This window comes from Leuresthes tenuis, unplaced genomic scaffold, assembly GCF_036924035.1.
Source record: "Leuresthes tenuis unplaced genomic scaffold, fLeuTen1.0.hap1 SCAF_19, whole genome shotgun sequence".
NCBI lineage: Eukaryota > Metazoa > Chordata > Actinopteri > Atheriniformes > Atherinopsidae > Leuresthes > Leuresthes tenuis.
In genome coordinates, this window is record NW_027325373.1 from 3,688,314 (window position 1) to 3,694,673 (window position 6,360).

Below are 6,360 nucleotides of genomic sequence, written 5' to 3' on the forward strand. Positions count from 1 at the left end.
CCTTGTCACTTAGCTGCAGAGCTTGCTTTACCCGTTTCACTCAAACTGCTGTATCTGAATGACAAGCAGCTCCCGGGCTGCAGTGAGACGGTGGATTTGACCCGGATGCTGGCCAAGCTTCATCTCCGGCCTGAGAGAAACTCAACCAGCACCACTGATACACACGGATCTTAAAAGAGTGGTTAAATGTGCGTAGATCTGCACAGAAACACTCAGATGTCAGCATAATGGAATCACAGCTGTGCTTGATGGAAGAAGAAACATCTCCAGTTTTATTTGTGTGCGAGAGTTCAAACTGAAGCCGACTCCAGTGTTCATGTCCTGTCAGAACACCAGCAGCAGGGCAAAGAAGAACAATGCATGTGCACGGTTTGACATAATGATGAACTGCATATGACTCAGCCGTTCTGCTGATTCCAGATCAGCGGCAGCCGAATGATGAGGAAATTTGTTTTGTGTCCACTCGTGCACCAATGCCAGAGTGTATTGTGGAACCAAAATGAGAAAAGGGAAAGATACATTTAGAAGAAATGAGCTCTTTGCTCTCTTCCACACATCCTGAGATGCACAAAGGTAAATGCAAGAGTGAAAGTGTCACTGCTTTGACTTTAAAAGAGCGGAACACTGCAGCTCCTTGTCATTCGTCATGTAATCTGCCCGAGACTGCTGACGGAAATGGAGCAGACGAGGCGGGTCCAGATAGGACCTGGCGGACAGTGGGAGCAGCCAACATCAGCAGGATGTGGAAAGCAGTTCATGAAGTGTTGCTGGACACGGACAACAGGCTTCTGCTCATGAAGTCACCCGCCGCTCTTCAGTGGTCGCTTTGGGAAATCTTGGCGACGGGTTTGTGGTTACAAGTGGTCCTGATTTTGAGGAAAAGGGTGCATACATGACTTTTCCACCTTGCTGGTATTTAATGATCAAGCTGAAAAGCTTCCCCAAGGAACATGTGGGAGACTTATTTTCCCATAAAGGAGTGTTAAACTATTTCCTGTGTGTCCACCCAGCATGCAGGGGTGGAAACAACTGGACCCGCAGATGCAGCCGTCACCCTTACTATAGGACTCGCTTCCCTCGGCTGCCCCCAAAGTGCAAATCATTTCCTTTAAAGAAGTGGAAACACCAAAGTACAAGGGCCTCAAAGCTGCAATTCAGTGCAATATACAGTTCACCCAATGTAATTTGGAGCAGCCTGAGTTTAACAAGTCCTGATCAAAACTAACATCAGTGAGCTGCTGCTGCTCGCCTGCCGTGTGAAACAAACAACGTTATGTTGCATTTAATTAGTGGTGTTCAGTGAAAGTTGAATGCAATTGCTCATTCCCAGGGAGAAGCAATAATCACTTAAAACAGTCATCGAAGCAGGGACAGAAATTATTCTGAATGGGCTGCTTAAAGCCATAGTTCAAAATATATTTCAATGGTAATTAAATCATTTTCATTTTGGTGAATTAATCCTCCAACAATATAAAAAGGATTTTTTTAAAATACTTTGCCTGCTTGTTGCTGAGCAGCGCTTTGACCAACTTTTTAAATGGAAAATAAATTAATCGGTTAAAGTTCAGAGAAAGAAAAGGCAGAATAAGATATTTTATAGGGGCGGCTGTAGCTCAGGAGGAAGAGCAGTCGCCCACCAATCGGAAGGTCGGTGGTTCGACTCTGGCTTCCCCAGGATACTGAGACACTGAACCCCACGTTGCTCCCCCAGTGTATCATTGGGGGTATGAATGTGTGTGAATGCTTAGAAAGCACGTAGTTATATCCTAAGACGTGCTGTATGAATGTGTGTGAGTGGGGTGAATGCGGCATGTAGTGAAGCGCTTTGAGTGGTCAGCTAGACTAGAAAAGCGCTACACAAGTACAAGTACAAGTCCATTTACCATTTACCATCAGGATTTATTAGATATTAATCTGTTCCTTACATCAAGTCCTTTTCTCTGTCTCTCACAATTGGCCCATTTTCTTTACAATGTCGTTTGAGTTATTTGAGATTTGTCCATTAATTAATTTAATTATTTATTTAATTAATTAATTTAATTTAATCCATCCATTAATGCACAGCTCTCTTAAGGTCCTGCCCCCGCATTTTTTTATTATCAGTTTGAGGACTGGACTGTGACTGGACCATCAGAACACCTTGATTTTATTATTCTTTTATAATGTCATTCATTCTGCTGTAGATCTGCTGCTGTGTTTGGGATCTCTGTCCTGTTGCTGAGCCAGTTTCAGCCCAGCTTTAGCTGTGGGACAGATGGCCTCACATCTGACTCTAGAATACTTTGGTATCCAGAGGAGTTCATGGTGGACTCAATGACTGCAAGGTGCCCAGGTCCTGTGGCTGCAGAACCAGCCCAGATCATCAGCCCTCCACCACCGTGCTTGACAGCTGGTATGAGGTGTTTGTGCTGATATGCTGTGTTTGGTTTCCTCCAAACGTGCTGCTGTGCATTAGGACCAAACATCTCCACTTTGGTCTGGTCTGTCCAAAGGACATTGTTCCAGAAGTCTTGAGCTTTGTTCAGATGCAGCTTTGCAAACCTAAGCTGTGCTGCCATGTTCTTTTTAGAGAGAAGAGGCTTTCTCCTGCAGCCCTTCCAAACAAGCCATCCTTGTTCAGTCTTTTTCTAACTGTGCTGTCATGACCTTTAACCTTTAACATGCTAACTGAGGCCTGGAGAGTCTGAGATGTAGCTCTGGGCTTCTTCACCTTGGGGTGAACTTGCTGGGACGTCCACTCCTGGGAAGATTGACAGCTGTCCTGAATGTTTTCCACAACACAGTATAATATGTGTTCTGCAGCTGAGGCTGAATTTCTCCAATATTACAAACTGGTAAATATGATTCTTATAAAGAAATCTTCAGAAGTGAACACGACTGTATCTTTTCTTTTCTTACTGTTTTCTTCACATTTCTAAATAGTTCTTTTCAAATCTTGCTGAAGTAGTCTCAGGGTCAACTGCACTATTTTACATTTCATGCAGACCTAAGTTAACATAAAACACACAGTTCTGCAGTGGGAAAGTCCAGTTATGGGGCTGTCAACTCATTTAAGGTCAGAGTTCTTGTTGCAGGACTCTTATTGTGGTTGAAAATAGTTTTTGTCTGAGTCTGTGGCTCATTGTCACGCTGCAGAGTGACTTTAGAGCTGATTAAGCGCCTCCCTGATGGTATTGATATGAATCTAAAGATAGGGTGATTAATATTTTTTGCACAGTACTGCACATATGTTTTAATTTCAATAAACTTCCCATGTTTTCCCTCAGTCCTCAGTGACATTAAAGAACAAAGAAGAACGTCACTTCAGAGTGAACACTCAACACAATAAGCGACAGATTTATCCATCTGAGGAGTCCTGACATTTTAAACTGCGTCATTGCTGCAAACAATTATGCCTTTGTATTCTGAATGCAAACAACCGGTAGCATAAAACAAAGTGACAAGTCCTATCTGCACACAAGTCCATGCAGGGCTCAGAAGGGCTGAATAAAACATTTGAGTGAGAAAAGCCCTGGCAGCACATGACAGTTGTCACTGAAAAGTAAGACAAAGCAAATAGTATTTTTTGTCAGTTGACATGGTGACAAAACATCAAAAACAACAACCATTCAGACAACAATGAACCCCCTCTGCATGTGCCACAGAAACCCAGTTTTCTTATTCATCATAGGCCAGTAAAACAGCAGAGCGAATCGGGGCATTTTTTCCCCCGTGAATATTAGCAACTGTGAGAAACGGTTATGTGAAACAAAGAAGAACACATCTGCAGAGTGTTCAAAGGTCCCCAGGAGTGTCCAATTAGAGAAATATGAAGCTGAGCACGTTTGGGGGCAACAGACAATGACACTCAGCCACCTTCCATCTAATAAAAATGGGGGTTCAAGGTGTGAAACAAACAGCCAATTAAATTAATTGGATCTTTTCCCACTTTAAGGCCTAATTCAAAGGCTTGATTTATAATACTTTTTCTGATTTTAAACTGAAACACAAGACTGTAAACAATCTCATGCAAATCAAAGCTCAACGTGGCTCTCGTCCTTCATAGCAGACAACAACTTTTGATTAGCAAACCACTGGAAATGCAAGTGTTTGTCAGAATGACGAGCCTCATTCAGTCCATTTATGGGTTTCTCACAATAAACTGTTTACAATGAAACTCACACCATCCATACTACATTTACAAGTTCTGAGTCACAGTTTATGAGAGGTTGAGCAGCCAGTGGTGGCCTAACATGATCCTAGTAAAGATGGATCAGTTACTGGGTCAGTTTTTCATAAAAGCATGACATATGTGCAATTAGTTTGAAAACAGAACAAAAATATGTTGTATGAAGGAGATTTGAAAAGGAACTAGTGCAAGAATCACTCAGGAGGCTGAAATTAAAGCCCACCTGAGGGACTGTTACTGTGTCACTCTTTTCCATTTGGCTTTCTGTTTGGTACTCTTAAGAAATTAAAGCTTTGGGGAATTAAACGTGGTAGGACAAGTCTGTCAAAGCACGTTAATGGACTAATGTGCAAACCAAACACTGGCACAGTGTGGAAGGTAAGGATGTAGCAAAGAAACTTTTCAGAATTAGTCAAACTTGTTTCACTTTATGCACAGAGAAACAGTGTTCTCCAAAGAAGAGGCAAAAGAATAGTCTCAGCTCAAGTTTCTTATCCCACGCTGCCTTTAATTCCCCATAATGAGTGTTTGATTGTTGCTTGATAAGGCCGAGTCAACCCCAAAGTCTGGAGTTTGATGTCAGGAACTTATTCAAGGTCTGAAAGGTCACATGCACTAATAGTAGCGCATGTCCTTGGCCTTTATACAGATTTCTCCTAATATTTTCACAATGCTATCCACAGAAGACCAGAAAATTACATGTTATCTTTAATTTTATATTCTTTTTTTGACTGAGTTTTATCACAATATGGTGAGCCATGACCTGCCTGCGCTTGAATAAACTAAATCATTAGTGGAAGCTGCTTTTATGCCCAATCCTGACACCCTCACCTGTTACCAGTTAATCTGCTGATCGTAGAATCTTACTTTTATTAACTTTTCTCTTTCTTTTTGGTCTCTCCCAGCTTTTTGAGTGTGTTGCTGACATCAAATGAGATGAAATTAAATTAAAAAGTTGATCAGTTAAGATGCTGAAAATCCTTTTAATTGTACTTATACCTGTTAAATAAAAGGTTCAAACAAATTACAGCTGTAGTTTAGAAAAGTTTACAACATTTCTAAAAGTGGGGTTTGTATATAAGAAATGTCCATAACTTCTGTTTCTCTTGGAAATTATATTCTGTTTTTTAGCTTTATGTGAAATCTGAAAAGGCAGATATGCAATGAATTGCATCTAAGAAAATAGAATTATTACAGTTGGTAATATATTGCTGTACAAGTATTAGGTACAAGTTCTTTGTTTTCTAGAATTAAACAGGGAAATGTAAGAGGACATGACGACAGCTACACCTAATAACGCTTAAAAGCAGGTTGACTTTCTAGTTGCTTCGTGCTGAGGCCAAAAGCCTATAAATAAATAAATAAATAAACCATGAATAGAAATTGTATGCACTTTCTTCTAGGATTGCTTTCCTTGGCCTGTGTTTTCCACATTCATCCCCCTTCCACACCTCTGAGTAGAGCCTACAGATGCGATCTCAAAGCAAGCCAAGCCATCACACCAAGGTTTCGTGACATCACCTTCTGGGCTTGTATCCTAGGAGATGCAGCACATAAATATACAACACTCATCTTAACACCTTAGGTTTGCATTATTTATATTAGCCTCTGCAGCTTATTACGGAAACTAATTAACACTAAGATCCATCTGGTTTGTTTCAGTTAATTAAGCTCAGGTGAGGTATTTCTGCTTCCTCATAGAGTGAAAAAAGAGAATACAGTCTGGCCTAATTCCAATAGATTATTATTTTACTGCATTTATGTCCGCCACCAAAATCGTAGCCAGCAAACGTTAAGCTAGGCTATGTTTATAGCTGTTCTTCACCCGATAATTAGGCCAACTGAGACTTTATAAATCATATATTCCATAACACAGGCTTCGATTACAACTGACACAAGAATGCTATTGTAGAAATAATGCAAATATTGCTGATATAACATTAACCGGGAAATGTTACACAGGTGAAACAGGCTGTATTATTCACATTATACAGTAATTCTTTCATCCTAACAAAAGTAAGATACCTCTTATGTCTCATACCGACTCACTTACTTAAAAATACAGACAACAGAACATCTGACTGTGGCATAGATTGCAAACAAGCTTACGTACGTCAGCAGCTTTGTTTTATTATCAACAGATATACGTAAAAATGGGAGTTGACCCCAACAAAGAAATTTGAAGGAAGAAA

The 6,360-nt window shown here is 40.6% G+C and overlaps 1 long non-coding RNA gene across 1 annotated transcript; it reads right to left on the reverse strand.

The window, feature by feature from the left end:
- Nucleotides 1-5,903: 5,903 nt before the first annotated feature.
- LOC140277207 (uncharacterized) lies at nucleotides 5,904-6,131 on the reverse strand. The gene is made up of 2 exons (XR_011909077.1): nucleotides 6,056-6,131; nucleotides 5,904-5,982 (listed from the first exon to the last, which is right to left on the reverse strand). It is a non-coding gene; the product is annotated as an uncharacterized lncRNA (long non-coding RNA).
- Nucleotides 6,132-6,360: the final 229 nt, after the last annotated feature.